Here is an 18,863-nt window from a genome sequence, read left to right as displayed (position 1 = left end):
GGTATTCCATAAACATAAGGAAAGTCAAATAAATTTGTAGTCATTTAAAAAAACAACATGAATCTTTCGTGGTTGTGTCGACAGAAACGTGGAATAATTAATTATTAAGCTCTAATCCCAAGAATGTGGGATGTTACTGTGTGTTTCATGAACATAACGAATATATGAACGATGGAACCATAACTGCAACGAAAATAAAAAAAAGCGAGTAGTCATTTTTTTTTTAAAATCCGATTAATTGTGCATAAATCATGTGGATAGAAACATGTTGGGGGAGAAATTAAAGTATTTCGTATTTTAATAAAAGTCAATGAATTGTACATAATTCTTCCGGGCAGAAACGTTAAACCGAGAAAAAATGCGGTTCTTAAGATAATTCCGAGAGTTGCTGGAATTTTAATTTTGTCTTCATGTTGTAGATCAACTCAGAAAATTTTGCTCTTCAGCAATAAATTATTGCTTATGATTATAATGTACTGACCTGTTTATAACAGACGTCATTATATTTCTTTGTACGCTGTATACTGTGAAAAACAATGATATTTCGTCTGTAATTATTGTTACTCACATTTTAATATTTAAGCAGTATCAACTACAACAAAATAAGTTTCCTAGTAGTTGCCAAATACCAGCTGGAAGCCACATGTGGGAGGCGTACGTGTCGCGAGGTCTCTGCCACGTCATCTGCTGGCGACTCGCATTATATATATATATATATATATATATGAATATAATAGAGGGAAACATTCCACGTAGGAAAACACCCTCCCACCACCACCTATTCCAGTCCTGTAACCCGGAAGGTGTACACGATCAAAGGCAGAGCCACGTGTGAAAGCACCCACGTGATTTACCAACTGACCTGCCTACACTGTGAAGTGTTCTATGTGGGAATGACCAGCAACAAACTGTCCATTTGCATGAATGGACACAGGCAGACAGTGTTTGTTGGTAATGAGGATCACCCTGTGGCTAAACATGCCTTGGTGCACGACCAGCACATCTTGGCGCATCTCGGAATTATCTTAAGAACCGCATTTTTTCTCGGTTTAACGTTTCTGCCCGACGTAGCGAGAAACTGGGGATTTTGCCGTATGACCATTTCACGAGTGTACCGTGAATATCAGGAATCCGGTAAAAATTGCTCTGAGCACTATGGGACTTAACTTCTGAGGTCATGTCCCCTAGAACTTAGAACTACTTAAACGTAACTAACCTATCACACACATCCATGCGCGAGGCAGGATTCGAACCTGCGACCGTAGCGGTCACGCGGTTCCAGACTGTAGCGCCTAGAAACGCACGGCCAGGAATCCGATAAAACACAAAATCTCCGACATCGATGCAGCCGGAAAAAGATCCTGTAAGAACGGGACCAACGACGACTAAAGGGAATCGTTCAACGTGATAGAAGTGCAACCCTACCGCAAATTGCAGCAGATTTCAGTGCTGGGCCATCAACAAGTGTCAGCGTGGAAACCATTCAACGAAACGTCATCGATATGGGCTATCGCAGCCGAAGGCCTACTCGAGTGCCCTTGATGATTGGACGACACAATGCTTTATACCTCGCTCGGGCCCGTCAACACCGCACTGGACTGTTGATGACGGGAAACATCTTGCCTGCTCGGACGAGTCTCGTTTCAAATTGTATCGAGCGGATCGACATGTGCGGGTATGGAGACAACCTCGTGAATCCATGGAGCCTGCATGCCATCAGGGGACTGTTAAAGCTGGTGGAGGCTCTGTAATGATGTGGGGCGTGTGCAGTTGGAGTGATTTGGGCCCCTGAGACGTCTAGATACGATTCTGACGGTGAAACGTACGTTGAAACGTCCCCTTGGAAAAATTTATGAACGACTGATCTGGTAAACCCCTTACGTTATTTCATTTTCTAACAGCTGAGCAAAACTGAACGTGCTCAGACATTTCTCTCTTTACTTATTCTGATCATCAATAAAATGACACACAATATTTTTAGCGCAACGCAATCTGACTTTTAATGATCCCTACAAAGGAATGGCCCTGACTAACAATAACCTATACCTTTCATGAATCACTTACCTCATAAAAATCTTCGTTGCTCAAACTACTGCAATACAACGAGCGCCAATACTGCCAGCTAAATAAAAAAATTCTCACTACTGAAGCCACTAACTACTGGTAGGCATAGTTAGCAAATGATAAAGAACAAACAATGTATTTACCTTTATAGTGTTCAAATCTTGACTTCCAGTCTTACAAATTTACTGTCTCTGATGGACACACTTCCAGATCATCCGCTCAAAACTCGGCCATCTCTCTCCCCACATCCACCACTACTGGTGGCTCACCTCCAACTACGCAACGCTACGCGCTGTTAACATCCAACTGCCCACTACAATAGAGAATATTTCAACAATGCCAACCAGCCACAGACTGCACACTGCACAGCCAGTGATTTTCATACAGAGCGCTACGTGGCGTCACCAATATAAAACCCTAAACAGCCTGCTTACAACGTCAGCATCCTGTCTGATCACCTGCATCCACTCATGTCCGTTGTGGCTTCTTGCGGACTTGGTCAATTCCAGCAAAGACAATGCGACACCCCACACCTCCAGAATTGCTATAGAGTGTCTCCAGAGACACTCTTCTAAGCATAAACGCTTACAATGGGCACTAAACTCCCCAGACATGAACATTATTGAGCGTCTGTGGAATGCCTTGCGACGTGCTGTTCAGAAGAGATCTCCACCCTCTCGTACTCTTACGGATTTATGGACAGCCTTGTAGGATTCATGGTGTCGATTCCCTTCAACACTACTTCAGACATGTGCCTCGAGATGATTGGATGTATGTGTTGTCCTCAGCGTTTCATCATCATTCGTGAAAGAGGTGAGATTGGACTGAGTAAAGGTTGGGAATTTGTACAGGAGCTGATAACCGCGCAGTTGAGTGCCCCACAGTCCGAAACATCATCAGCATCATCAACTACTTCAGACACTGTCGAGTCCATGCCATGTCGTGTTGCAGACATTCTGCTTACTTGCGGGCGCCCTTCATGGTAAGGTGCATTCAAGTTCTAAGGCCTCCGATTTTTTTTCTCCGGGCTGGAAAGAGATAGAAACATGCGCATTGTTTTAAAATGAGGCCGCGTTCAGTGTCAATACGTCCCAGAGATGGCAGCACCGTACGGCAGATGGAATTTTACCGCCAGCGGCGAGAACGAGAACTGTTCTAAATACTTAAAATGGCGACGTTTTCCTTATTGAACAGAGTGCAATCATTCGTTTTCTAAATTTGCGTGGTGTGAAACCAATTGAAATTCATCGACAGTTGAAGGAGACATGTGGTGATGGAGTTATGGATGTGTCAAAAGTGCGTTTGTGGGTGTGCCAGTTAATGAAGGCAGAACATCGTGTGACAACAAACCAAAAAAACCTCGGGCTCACACAAGCTGGTCTGATGACACGATCGAGAAAGTGGAGAGAATTGTTTTGGGGGATCGCCGAATGACTGTTGAACAGATCGCCTCCAGAGTTGGCATTTCTGTGGGTTCTGTGCACACAATCCTGCATGATGACCTGAAAATGCGAAAAGTGTAATCCAGGTGGGCGCCACGAATGCTGACGGACGACCACACGGCTGCCCGTGTGGCATGTTGCCAAGCAATGTTGACGCGCAACGACAGTATGAATGGGATTTTCTTTTCGTCGGTTGTGACAATGGATGAGACGTGGATGCCATTTTTCAATCCAGAAACAAAGCGCCAGTCAGCTCAATGGAAGCACACAGATTCACCGCCACCAAAAAAAATTCGGGTAACCGCAAGTGCTAAAAAAATATGGTGTCCATGTTCTGGGACAGCGAGGGCGTAATCCTTACCCATTGCGTTCCAAAGGGCACTACGGTAACTGGTGCATCTTACGAAAATGTTGAAGAACAAATTCCTTCCTGCACTGCAACAAAAACGTCCGGAAAGGGCTGCGCGTGTGCTGTTTCACCAAGACAACGCACCCGCACATCGAGCTAACATTACGCAACAGTTTCTTCGTGATAACAACTTTGAAGTGATTCCTCATGCTCCCTACTCACCTGACCTGGCTCCTAGTGACTTTTGGCTTTTTCCAACAATGAAAGACACTCTCTGTGGCCGCACATTCACGAGCCGTGCTGCTATTGCCTCAGCGATTTTCCAGTGGTCAAAACAGACTCCTAAAGAAGCCTTCGCCGCTGCCACGGAATCATGGCGTCAGCGTTGTGAAAAATGTGTACGTCTGCAGGGCGATTACGTCGAGAAGTAACGCCAGTTTCATCGATTTCGGGTGAGTAGTTAATTAGAAAAAAAAATAGGAGAACTTGAAAGCACCTCGTATTAGGCAGGTGTATCAGTTTCTTTGGCTCTTCAGTGTAACTCTAGGTCCAGTAGTGTACAATATTTGCAGATGCTTAGGAAGGGAGCGAGAGTGAGAGTGGTTCATTGTCACGGAAGTACAGTACGTCTACACCTTGTACCCATTGTCTTTTGTCAGCGCAGACATCCCCTTTATCAATGGGAGACTGGGGTTTAGAAATCCGTACCAGGACCGCATAACAAGATTCCTCAAACAAACAAAGAAGATACTCTGGGCAGGCACGGGGAGCATCACAGAAAACGTCTTCCAAATATTTCGACTCTCGTATTTAAGGCCGCTACTTTACATCGGTCCAGATGCATAATTTAGAGATACCGTGCGATTAAAAAACGAAGAACTAATTTGTTTATTACACATAGCCTATAAAAGATAGAAACACATTGTGCATATCAGTGGTGTAATGGTACTTCAATTACGTAACCATTACGGCACCTCACCTCAACCTCTCGATACCAGCAATATTCTACTTTGTTTCTGTAAAATAGTTAACATATTTCTGTGACAACATTCAGATTTGATTTCATCAATGTAAAGGTACTTCGATACATCGATCTGTATATATTGCAATGATATTATTCTTTCTTTTGTCACTATGATCTTTGTCGTACTTGTAACTCTGATTTTTGGGGCGCGTAAGCAGTTATTAGAAAGTCAAGTCTTGGTAGTCATGTTGAAAAGACGCAAATTGCAGTCAGTTTATAAAATGTGAACTTTAACAGTGAGGAAGATATTTTCAAGTATGTTTTATATTGTGAAGTGATGTTTTGTGTGTTACGTGACATTGCAACAAAAGTAATAAAAAAGAAGTGTAACTTAAATTCGGAGTGCTGATTACTTTTTTACATCACCATTGCGCTAACTTGCAAAAGTTTAATCTTCAAGAATGGTTTACGAAAGACATCTATAAAACTTTTGAATATCGCAGAATAACACCTAGGCCTCTTTGCATCCGAGCTTGGAATCATCACTACTTAGATTTTCGACGATTGAGCCATGAGTTCACAACGAGACCAGCGTGGGAAACACGAAAAGATGAGTGCCTAGTTTATCCATTATTTCAAGAAATGACTTTATTAACTGTGCTCTAATGACACCTGCCACATAATATAACTTTGTTGTCGCCCGAAAATTCAATATTTAGCAGCGTGAGCAACTCTACAATCATAAATAATTTTTGACCTTTGTTGTGGTAGGGTTGTTAGAGTGGGTAGTAGAAGATTCAAAGGTTTGACACACGTGCGCTGTCGGTTGCTTGTAGCATCACGGCGAGTACACCACAGGAGAAATCATTTTGTTTGTTGGTATTTGTGTAAAGTCAATCCATTATTTAAAGTGCAACATGTATTCCGCCGTCGATTCAGCAAGAAGCCGCCTCTGCACAGCTAGGTTTATGACTGACATACAAAATTCTTGGAAGCCGGTTGCTTACGCAAAGGGTAGAGCACTGGTCGGCAACGCGCGTCTGACGAAAACGTCGAGCGCATCCGAGATGCTTCCACGCGGAGCCCTCGGAAGCCCACAAGAAGGGCAGGCAAGCAACTTCTGCTTCCTCAAACAACGGTCTGGCGTGTTCTGAGACGACGTCGCCATATGTAGCCTTACAAGCCGCAGTTACTGCAGCAACTGCGTCCCGGCGACCATAACAGAAGGTACGAATTTTGCATTTCACTGTTCCAGGAAATGGCAGATGTGATACCGTTTTGCATTTCTTACTTTTATGTTGTCGTCTTCTTTAATGGCAAAGAGAAAAGATGAAGCGGTAGCCCAGCGTAGAGCCTGTGGCACCCGTCATGTACTGTGTTTGTTGTTGTGGTCTTCAGTCCTGAGACTGGTTTGATGCAGCTCTCCATGCTACTCTATGCTGTGAAAGCTTCTTCATCTCCCAGTACCTACTGCAACCTACATCCTTCAGAATCTGCTTAGTGTATTCATCTCTTGGTCTCCCCCTACGATTTTTACCTTCCACGCTGCCCTCCAATACTAAATTGGTGATCCCTTGATGCCTCAGAACATGTCCTACCAACCGATCCCTTCTTCTGGTCAAGTTGTGCCACATACTTCTCTTCTCCCCAATCCTATTCAATACTTCCTCATTAGTTATGTGATCTACCCATCTAAAAAAATGGTTCAAATGGCTCTGAGCACTATGGGACTCAACATCTTAGGTCATAAGTCCCCTAGAACTTAGAACTACTTAAACCTAACTAACCTAAGGACATCACACACACCCATGCCCGAGGCAGGATTCGAACCTGCGACCGTAGCAGTCCCGCGGCTCCGGACTGCAGCGCCAGAACCGCTAGACCACCGCGGCTGGCTACCCATCTTATCTTCAGCATTCTTCTGTAGCACCACATTTCGAAAGCTTCTATTCTCTTCTTGTCCAAACTATTTACCGTCCATGTTTCACTTCCATACATGGCTACACTCCATACAAATACTTTCAGAAATGACTTCCTGACACTTAAATCTATACTCGATGTTAACAAATTTCTCTTCTTCAGAAACGCTTTCCTTGCCATTGCCAGTCTACATTTTATATCCTCTCTACTTCGACCATCATCAGTTATTTTGCTCCCCAAATAGCAAAACTCCTTTACTACTTTAAGTATCTCATTTCCTAATCTAATTCCCTCAGCAACACCCGACATAATTCCACTACATTCCATTATCCTCGTTTTGCTCTTGTTGATGTTCATCTTATATCCTCTCTTTAAGATACCATCCATTCCATTCAACTGCTCTTCCAAGTCCTTTGCTGTCTCTGACAGAATTACAATGTCATCGGCAAACCTCAAAGTTTTTATTTCTTCTCCATGGATTTTAATACCTACTCTGAAATTTTCTTTTGTTTCCTTTACTGCTTGCTCAATATACAGATTGAATAACATCGGGAAGAGGCTACAACCGTGTCTCACTCCCTTCCCAACCACTGCTTCCCTTTGATGTCCCTCGACTCTTATAACTGCCATTTGGTTTCTGTACAAATTGTAAATAGCCTTTCGCTCCCTGTATTTTACCCCTGCCATCTTCAGAATCTGAAAGAGAGTATTCCAGTCAACATTGTCAAAAGCTTTCTCTATGTCTACAAATGCTAGAAACGTAGGTTTGCCTTTCCGTAATCTACCTACCAAGAGAAGTCGTAGGGTCAGTATTGCCTCACGTGTTCCAATATTTCTACGGAATCCAAACTGATCTTCCCCGAGGTCGGCTTCTTCTAGTTTTTCCATTCGTCTGTAAAGAATTCGCGTTAGTATTTTGCAGCTGTGACTTATTAAACTGATAGTTCGGTAATTTTCACATCTGTCAACACCTGCTTTCTTTGGGATTGGAATTATTATATTCTTCTTGAAGTCTGAGGGTATTTCACCTATCTCATACATCTTGCTCACCAGATGGTAGAGTTTTGTCAGGACTGGCTCTCCCAAGGCCGTCAGTAGTTCCAATGGAATGTTGTCTACTCCGGGGGCCTTGTTTCGACTCAGGTCTCTCAGTGCTCTGTCAAATTCTTCACGCAGTATCGTATCTCCCATTTCATCTTCATCTACATCCTCTTCCATTTCCATAACATTGTCCTCAAGTACATCGCCCTTGTATAGACCCTCTATATACTCCTTCCACCTTTCTGCTTTCCCTTCTTTGCTTAGAACTGGGTTTCCATATGAGCTCTTGATGTTCATACAAGTGGTTCTCTTATCTCCAAAGGTCTCTTTAATTTTCCTGTAGGCAGTATCTATCTTACCCCTAGTGAGATAAGCCTCTACATCCTTACATTTGTCCTCTAGCCATCCCTGCTTAGCCATTTTGCACTTCCTGTCGATCTCATTTTTGAGACGTTTGTATTCCTTTTTGCCTGCTTCATTTACTGCATTTTTATATTTTCTCCTTTCATCAATTAAATTCAATATTTCTTCTGTTACCCAAGGATTTCTACTAGCCCTCGTCTTTTTACCTACTTGATATTCTGCTGCCTTCACTACTTCATCCCTCAAAGCTACCCATTCCTCTTCTACTGTATTTCTTTCCCCCATTCCTGTCAATTGTTCCCTTATGCTCTCCCTGAAACTCTGTACAACCTCTGGTTCTTTCAGTTTATCCAGGTCCCATCTCCTTAAATTCCCACCTTTTTGCAGTTTTTTCAGTTTTAATCTACAGGTCATAACCAATAGATTGTGGTCAGAGTCCACATCTGCCCCTGGAAATGTCTTACAATTTAAAACCTGGTTCCTAAATCTCTGTCTTACCATTATATAGTCTATCTGATACCTTTTAGTATCTCCAGGGTTCTTCCATGTATACAACCTTCTATCATGATTCTTAAACCAAGTGTTAGCTATGATTAAGATGTGCTCTGTGCATAATTCTACCAGGCGGCTTCCTCTTTCATTTCTTAGCCCCAATCCATATTCACCTACTACGTTTCCTTCTCTCCCTTTTCCTACACTCGCATTCCAGTCACCCATGACTATTAAATTTTCGTCTCCCTTCACAATCTGAATAATTTCTTTTATTTCATCATACATTTCTTCAATTTCTTCGTCATCTGCAGAGCTAGTTGGCATATAAACTTGTACTACTGTAGTAGGTGTGGGCTTCGTATCTATCTTGGCCACAATAATGCGTTCACTATGCTGTTTGTAGTAGCTTACCCGCATTCCTATTTTCCTATTCATTATTAAACCTACTCCTGCATTACCCCTATTTGACTTTGTGTTTATAACCCTGTAGTCACCTGACCATAAGTCTTGTTCCTCCTGCCTCCGAACTTCACTACCGGGTGATCAAAAAGTCAGTATACATTTGGAAACTTAATAAACCACGGAATAATGTAGATAGAGAGGTAAAAATTGACACACATGCTTGGAATGACATGGGGTTTTATTAGAACAAAAAAAAAAAAAAATTCTCAAAATGTCCGACTGATGGCGCTGGACAGCAAAACGTCAGTGAGTGCGCATGACAATCGTGTATAAAAGGAGCTGTAATGAGAGAATGAATCAGATGCACCAGCAGTCGCAGCATGTTGACGCTACCTGAAAAGGCGCTTTTAGTGAAGCTGTATTATCAGAATGGGGAATGTGCTAGTTCAGCGTTACGATCCTATCGCCATAGGAAGGGGATTCGAACGGGTAAAGGTCCGTTGACAAATGCAGTTGTGGCGAGAATGGTTTCGAAGTTCGAAGCCACGGGTTGTTTTATACGATAGACCCCGTAGTGGCCGACCGAGCACAAGGCGTAATACTGCTGAGACAGTTCAGGAAGAAATCGAGACTGTAGCGGTTTCGTCTATGCACGGCGAAGTCAGCGCTCGTGCAGTCACACGTCGCATCGGCATTCCATACGCCACTGTTTGGTTGGCACTTAGGCGTACCTTCCGATGCTATCCGTACAAAATCCATCGGCATCATGAACTGTTACCTGGCGATTTAGTGAAGCGGACTACATTTGCGGTTTGGGCGTTTCAAAAGATGGCGGAAGACGACGATTGAATGAGTAACGTGTTGTGGACCGACGAAGCTCATTTCACGCTCCGAGGGCCTGTCAACGCCCACAACTGCAGAATTTGGGCTACCGAAAATCCTAGAACTGTCGTGGAAACTCCATTGCACGACGAGAAAGTCACGGTATGGGTTGGATTTACCACATCTACCGATATCAGGCCTTTTTTCTTCGAGGAAATGCGTGCTTCTGATTTTGTAACTGCTACCGTGACGGGTGAGAGGTACGTCGATATGTTACAGAATCGCATCATCCCCAGCCTGGCTGATAAACGCCTGCTGGAACGTACGATGTTTATGTAGGATGACGCTCCACCCCATATTGCTAGACGCGTGGAAGATATCTTGCGCGCGTCGTTTGGTGATGATCATGTGCTCAGCCTCACTTTCGTCACGCTTGGCCTCCCAGGTCCGTGTGATTTTTGGCTTTGGGGTTACCTAAAGTCGCAAGTGTACCGTGATCGACCGACATCTCTAGGGATGCTGAAAGACAACACCATAACTCCGGACATGCTTTACAGTGCTGTTCTCAACATTATTCCTCGACTACAGCTGTTGTTGAGGAATGATGGTGGATATATTGAGCATTTCCTGTAAAGAACATCATCTTTGCTTTGTCTTACTTCGTTATGCTAATTATTGCTATTCTGATCAGATGAAGCGCCATCTGTCGGACATTCTTTGAACTTTTGTATATTTTTGTTCTAATGAAACCCCATGTCATTCCAAGCAGGTTTGTCAATTTGTACATCTCTATCTACATTATTCTGTGATTTATTCAGTTTTCAAATTTATACTGACTTTTTGATCACCCGGTATTTTGGATTTTCAGTTGTTAAAAAATAGAGGAAATTTCCTTACACCAGTAGTAGGGAGGAAGGATTTGCGCTCAGCTAGTGAACGAATGAAAAGCACGCCATTTTTTGTAGCGAGTAATTGTAGCCGCAATTTTGGGGTCGCTATGAATAAGTGAGGAGTATGTATTTCATATTTGCACCGTTTAGAAAAATACAGTATTGTTTTATTAACAGAAAGGTCGTGTGAGTTATTATTTCAAATAGCACGATAATTACAAGAACTGAAGCCCACCTGTGTACTCTGGAAAATTACGAAGATCGGGTAAGCTCAATGGGAACACGGTCAAGACTTTGAAGGGGAACACAGCGATCAGACGTAGGTGGCATTGTAAAGAAGGGTAAGCACAAATCTACAGCGGATAAAAAAAACTACTTCCCCCCTGCAAAATAATATGAACTAATACGAACTTATTTCCAGGCATGGCTCAGCTTACTGTGCCTGCCATTTATATTTGCCCACGTCGTGTTGTGCCGACTCCACTGTAGCTTGAATGGATTTTTAAGTTTGTTTTATATGCCCGACTTCTAATTTCACAAGTCTGCAGGGTTGAGCAGTTATTGCCCGATGACGACACGCAATACAGTTTGTTAAAGCGGAGTTCGCCGTTAGTAATTATGTTTTTAGATTTAATTTTATTACTCGTACAGAGACTCAACGTTCCTTTGTTTATCAGCGCGTCGTCAAAATAAGTATGAAATGCTAATGTCTTTGCAATACATAATGTCGACTATTGAGTTAAAGTTCGTACCTATTTTGCCATTTTAGAGAAGAGAAACCTTAAGCGCTTCTGCTTGTATAGTCTCAGTATCAACTGTTCACTAATTTCTATTTACTTCCTATCTCAGTTCAGTATGCAACACAAATTATATATCAATGTCATTTCAGAGATATTACGTCGGTTCCACACTAACGGAATAACACGTAATTGTCATTTAACATCACTTTTATTAATAATCTTTTTCCTTATGACGTAAATGTTATTGAATGATCAGTATCTAGGAGGAAAGAGGGATTGATCCTAATCATGAGATAACAGCTTTTAATGAGCCCGCAATCGTTAATTTGATAAAAAGTCACGTTCAAGGATGATATGCGAACAACTTTCGTTACGTCCGTTTTCACGTATCTGTCAAAACTACTCCTGTCGCCCACAAATCAAATTAACACTGACGTTAACCCCTTTTGTCCGAACATCGAATCGTAACTGTTATGTGAAAGTTTATTATAGTCACCGAATTAATTCCTTTCAGATACGCGCACGACCGAACAGCAGAACGGAGCACAAACTATTTGTTTTAACAACAAAACAACGCAATGACGTTACATTAGGACAATGTCCGACCAATGAATATCTCTTTGACTTTATCTTCTCTACTCTGCTTAATTAAATTATTCCTAATTACAATTTATTCAGCTATTTAACGACAACATCTAACAAAAAAAAAAAATTTATCTCAACGCAAAAGATCCGTTATACATTCATGCCGAAAAATTGATCTCATTAATTCAATGCATTTTAGAAAGCCACACATTTCAACAATTTATTATCATTTATTCCTTTATTTTATTATATTATACAAAAACACTTTTTCCGAACGACTTATCTTTTCGGCCGCATCGACGTTTCATCTATCGAGCTAAGTACACTGCCATTATGTCGTCCGAACAGACCGTGAAAGGCCCAACGGTACCGACCGGCCGCCGTGTCTTCCTCAGCCCACAGGCGTCAATAAATGCGTATACGAAGGGGCACGTGGTCAGCACACCGCTCTCCCGGCCGTATGTCAGTTTATGAGACCTGAGCCGCTTTTTATCAATCAAGTAGCTCCTCAGTTTGCCTCACAAGGGTTGAGTGCACCCCGCTTGCCAACAGCGCTCGGCAGACCGGATGGTCACCCATCCAAGTGCTAGCCCAGCTCGACAGCGCTTAACTTCGCTGATCTGACGGGAATCGGTGTTACCACTGCGGCAAGGCCGTTGGCTAATGCAAGAATTTGGGGGGCACAAAATCTTGGCGTCGTCGTCTAACGTGAAGAAATTCACCGACACAGAATGTTTGTACCGTTTCTATTCACAAAGTTTACGGACCTTTCTCTTTTGTGGAGAAAGCTTTGGCAGGAATGTCATACCTGGACAGGCAGCAAATTTAGTTGTGTTTTCAGCTTCTTGAAGATTCAGATGATCTAATTTTTATGCATGACGGCGCCTCGCCTAACTTTCACCTCGATATGTAGAGCTTTCTTAACATCACCATCCCATGTTGGATTTCATGAAGGAGGCCTGTTAATTCGTATGGGAAATGAAATGGACTACCCTTTCAATGTTTCTCGACCTATGCATGATTCTCGTGTTGAATGTGTACTATGTGTCTGCGCGAACATAAATTTTTGAACATTCCACTATACAGTGACGTGCGCAATGTGTTTCTGTCTTTCATTGTTCGTCTCTAACAAACTACTGAAATCTATTCTTTCTTTTTGAATCACCCTGTGTGTCTACATCTAGTGTCTATCCACATTTTATCCAACACACACTTACACTGTCCGTCCAAAAAGTTTCCAGAGTAATTTTTATCCGCAGCGTATAAGCTACTTGTTCGCAGTAACTACGATGGCAGCTTGAATTAACAGCTGTAAACAACAGATGTGCATTCCACCGGTTAGTTGTGAGTGGCGGTGTTATGTAACGGACGTGCGACAGTGGCATGTCGACCTTGTGGCGTCACAGTGGCAACGGAGCAACACTTCTAAATCAAGTGTTGGAGACATTCTCCACAATGCTTTGAAGAAGAGAAGCGTGTTCGCGAAGTTTGTCCTGAGCAAAAACAACGGCGCGTGGACCTCTGGCACGATTTGATTGAATTGCAAAACTCGGACAATTCTTTTGTGGAAAAAACCATCTCGTGTGGCGAGGCTTGGTGTATTTAGTACGAACCTATCACAATACGACAAAGTGCAGAAATTCACATGAAGGGTCAACGTTTCGACGACGTAACTGACATGATGCACAAGTATAATAACATCCCAAAAAAGGGTCTTTCTGACACATCCACATGCTTGTACGAACACTCTGCGCATATTGCTCAAGTGAGACTTTGTAGAACACCGGAAGCATTAAAACCACCAACTTAACTTTGCGCTGTTTTCATTGGTCCAGTATCGAAACTTTTTAGACTGATTGGGTAAGTTTACCCTCTCACTGAAACATCCTCACGCGAATCGGTCACAAGTTTCGAGAATATTTACGAACATTAGCTCCATTTGCCTAGACGTCATTAGTGAAGCCTACCTTTCTAAGAAATATATACTACCATATAAAGACAAGTTGCAGTTTAATGTTGTTTTATATGATCTAAAAGTCAGCATAAATTTGAAAACTGAATAAATCACGGAATAATGTAGATAGAGAGGTACAAATTGACACACATGCTTGGAATGACATGGGGTTTCATTAGAACAAAAAAATACAAAAGTTCAAAAAATGTCCGACAGATGGCGCTTCATCTGATCAGAATAGCAATAATTAGCATAACAAAGTAAGATAAAGCAAAGATGTTGTTCTTTACAGGAAATGCTCAATATGTCCACCATCATTCCTCAACAATAGCTGTAGTCGAGGAATAATGTTAGCACTGCAAAGCATGTCCGAGTTATGGTGAGGCATTGGCGTCGGATGTTGTCTTTCAGCATCCCTAGAGATGCCGGTCGATCACGATACACTTGCGACTTCAGGTAACCCCAAAGCCAATAATCGTAAGGTCTGAGGTCTGGGGACCTGGGAGGCCAAGCATGACGAAAGTGGCGGCTGAGCACACGATCATCACCAAACGACGCGCGCAAGAGATCTTCCCCGCGTCCAGCAATATGGGGTGGAGCGCCATCCTGCATAAACATCGTACGTTCCAGCAGGTGTTATTAGCGCTGACTTCCCCGTGCATAGATGAACCCGCTACAGTCTCCATTTCTTCCTGAACTGTCTCAGCAGCATTACGCCTTGTGCTCGGTCGACCACTACGGGGTCTATCGTCCAAACAAACCGTGGCTTCGAACTTCGAAATCATTCTCGCCACAGCTGCATTTGTCAACGGACCTTTACCCGTTCGAATCCTCTTCCTATGGCGATAGGATCGTAACGCTGACCTAGCACATTTCCCATTCTGATAATACAGCTTCACTAAAAGCGCCTTTTCAGGTAACGTCAACATGCTGCGACAGCTGGCGCATCTGATTCAAATGGTTCAAATGGCTCTGAGCGCTATGCGACCCAACTGCCGAGGTCATCAGTCGCCTAGAACTTAGAACTAATTAAACCTAACTAACCTAAGGACATCACACACGTCCATGCCCGAGGCAGGATTCGAACCTGCGACCGTAGCGGTCGCTTGGCTCCAGACTGTAGCGCCCAGAACCGCACGGCCACTCCGGCCGGCGGCGCATCTGATTCATTCTCTCATTACAGCTCCTTTTATCCACGATTGTCATGCGCAGTCACTGACGTTTTACTGTCCAGCGCCATCCGTCGGACATTTTGTTAACCTTGTTTTTTTTTTTTTTTTTTTTTTGGTCCTTATAAAACCCCATGTCATTCCACGCATGTGTGTCAATTTTTACCTCTGTATCTACATCATTCCGTCGTTTATTAAGTTTTCAAATTCATACTGCCTTTTTGATCACCCGGTATGTATACAATTGTACAATATAAAAGGGTAAGGCTTTTAGCAAAACTCTCGGAAAATTCCTGTCCGATTTACTTTAAATTTTCGTACGGTACTCTTTTAAACTTCCGGTCAGGGTTAGGGTACTTGGTTTTAAATATATGCTGCATATACATATATTTTTACCTGAAGACAAGTCCTAGGCGTCGCGGGGTAGCCGCCCGGTCAAGGCGTCTTGCACAGTTCGCGCGCCTTCCCCCGTCGGAGGTTCGAGTCCTCCTTCAGGCATGGGTGTGTGTGTCACCCTTAGCGTTAACTTAGTTTAAGCTACAAATGGCTCTGAGCCCTATGGAACTTAACATCTGAGGTCATCCGTCCCCTAGACGTAGAACTACTTAAACCTAACTAACCTAAGGACATCACACACATCCATGCCCGTGGCAGGATTCGAACCTGCGACCGCAACAGCAGCGCGGATCTGGACTGAAGCGCCTAGAACCGCTCGGCCACACTGAGTAAGCCTAGGGACCGATGACCTCAGCAGTTTGGTCCCGTAAGACCTTACCAAAAATTACCACAAGCCGTAGTTTAGCGTTGTTACCAAAATTCAAAAAATGGTTCAAATGGCTCTGAGCACTATGGGACTCAACATCTTAGGCCATAAGTCCCCTAGAACTTAGAACTACTTAAACCTAACTAACCTAAGGACATCACACACACCCATGCCCGAGGCAGGATTCGAACCTGCGACCGTAGCAGTCCCGCGGTTCCGGACTGCAGCGCCAGAACCGCTACCAAAATTCACGAGAAGTTCTTGACCGATTTATTTCAAATTTTAACATGATTCTCTAATACACTTTCGGGTTGACATAGGCTACATATTTCTTTAATATATTTGATACATAAATGTATATGTAGTAGATGAGTTGGAAAGGCTGTTAGCAAAAAATTCGGAAAGTTATTGACCGTTTTGCTTCAGATTTTTCTACGATAGGCTACATATTTCTTTAATATATTTGGTACATAAATGCAAATGTAGTAGATAAAGGGGAAACGTTGTCAACAAAAAATTAGAAAAGTTGTTGACCGTTTCGCATCAAACTTTATTACGATACCCTACTAACACGCAGACGGGCCTAGGCTACATAAACAACAATGTACACATTTTCTGTCAACACGAACTGCAAGAAACGAAGTGCTGTGATATGAAAATGTGCGGTTTCGTTTTCTCTCTCGCAGTCTGTTTTGAATGAGACATATTGTTCCACGTACTGTAAATTCTTTTCACTTGCACATAATTTTATATAAAAACTGTATGCACAATAGTGAGTCATTTGGTTTCCTTCGTCGCAGTCAGTTTTAAGAGTACAGATGAATGTTGTGTTTATGGATTATCAACTGTTGTTGTTGTGGTCTTCAGTCCTGAGACTGGTTTGATGCAGCTATCCACGCTACTCTATCCTGTGCAAGCTTCTTCATCTCCCAGTACCTACTGCAGCCTACATCCTTCTGAATCTACTTAGTGTATTCATCTCTTGGTCTCCCTCTACGATTTTTACCCTCCACGCTGCCCTCCAATACTAAATTGGTAATCCCTCGATGTCTCAGAACACGTCCTACCAACCGATCCCTTCTTCTAGTCAAGTTGTGCCATAAGCTCCTCTTCTCCCCAATTCTATTCAATATCTCCTCATTAGTTATGTGATCTACCCATCTAATCTTCAGCATTCTTCTGCAGCACCACATTTCAAAAGCTTCTATTCTCTTCTTGTCCAAACTATTTATCGTCCATGTTTCACTTCCATACATTGCTACTCTCCATACAAACACTTTCAGAAACGAATTCCTGACACTTAAACCTATATTGATGTTAACAAATTTCTCTTCTTCAGAAACGCTTTCGTTGCATTGCCAGTCTACATTTTATATCCTCTCTACTTCGACCATCATCAGTTATTTTGCTCCCCAAACAGCAAAACTCCTTTACTAATTTAAGTGTCTCATTTCCTAAACTAATTCCCTCAGCATCACCCGACTTAATTCGGCTACATTCCATTATCCTCGTTTTGCTTTTGTTAATGTTCATCTTATATCCTCCTTTCTAGACACTGTCCATTCCGTTCACTGCCTTTCCAAGTCCTTTGCTGTCACTGACAGAATTACAATGTCAATTATCAACTATTGATTAGATTACTACTACGGAATCCGAATCGTCCGAAACTTTGCAATCGTACCTGTCCGCGGATGAAAACTATGAGAAATACTGCCGCTGAAGCAGCTGCCCTCGCGGATTCACCAGCTGGGGAGAGTTCTATTCTGTGCCCCTTGTATTAATGATCCAACCGATTTACCCATTGATTTCAATGGAGTAGGACATCCAAAATTTAAACAAATTCAATTTTTCAAAAATATGCCTGTTTTGTAGGACACATCTTGCCGTCTAGTTTGACGTGTATGACATACATATTTGAGAGATTTTAAGGCACGTTATTTAGTCATAAGCGTACCAAGATGCAGCGCCACACCCTTCTGCACAGCATTCTTCTGTCATACGTAAGTGAAGAATATCACCACAGGAATTCTCTACCCGCTGCTGTAATGGAAGCTATTAAACCTACATTCAGGGACCTTGCAAATGGAAACTCATTGAAGAAATGTCTTCATGTCGGTACCCAACATCCAAATGAAAGTTTCGTAAGGTAGCAGTATTTTGCACCTTGCTGTAATATAATAATTGTTGCGAAGACGAGTTAGATAGCGGTTATTATGTTATTTATCAGGCAATCAGCGTATTGAAATTAATATAGGGAGTATCAGACGGCATAAGACGCGTATTAACTTTAAGAAATTCGCATGTTGCATGAAGTCGGGGTTCAGGTGATATTTTCACGGAGTTTGGCTGGAGCGGACGAGCGGCACTGCTCAAAGGCAGGGCAGAGGGGTGCGGAAGTTTACAACCGACCATTACGAGTCGGCATGCGAAAGCGTCCCACTGGGGGAGACGCGCCGCCGGAGCAGGTAGGCACCCATTGCGCGGGGCCTTTGAGAGACTGCGCCTCGGTGGCGCTGGACGTTACACCGACGCCACTATGTCGAGATGAGCTGGCGCCTAAGGGAGCCTTCCCACGAATCTTAACGTTTTCTGGAGCTTTCTAAGAAACGCGGTTAAGCTAGTGCAATGACCTTTTCCCGCGCGATGGCGAACAGAGAGACACGATTGGTGGGTTCAATTTTGAACGGCGTTCCAGTTTGTTCCAGAACATTCTAGGCGCAGTAAGGCGCAGAATGTTTTAACTGGCTGGAAGAAGCCAGGAAATAATAGTGGGAGCGAACTGTGCTGGTCTAGAGCCACGGGACTGGCCAGCTCGAAAAATAGCGTGGCGGTGCTGATTTTTGCAGAGGGAAGATTTTGCAGCTGTTATCGGGGAGAAGCGTCTTAGCTCCTGTAGCGAGCGG

At 43.0% G+C, this 18,863-nt stretch overlaps 1 pseudogene; it reads right to left on the bottom strand.

Moving 5' to 3' along the window:
- Positions 1–12,617: 12,617 nt before the first annotated feature.
- On the bottom strand, positions 12,618–12,735 carry LOC126107122 (5S ribosomal RNA; annotated as a pseudogene).
- Positions 12,736–18,863: the final 6,128 nt, after the last annotated feature.

The sequence above is a fragment of the Schistocerca cancellata genome, chromosome 10, assembly GCF_023864275.1.
Source record: "Schistocerca cancellata isolate TAMUIC-IGC-003103 chromosome 10, iqSchCanc2.1, whole genome shotgun sequence".
NCBI classification, from domain to species: Eukaryota; Metazoa; Arthropoda; class Insecta; order Orthoptera; family Acrididae; genus Schistocerca; species Schistocerca cancellata.
Note: the sequence above shows the minus strand (reverse complement) of the source record. Positions and strands in the feature narration are given on the sequence as shown.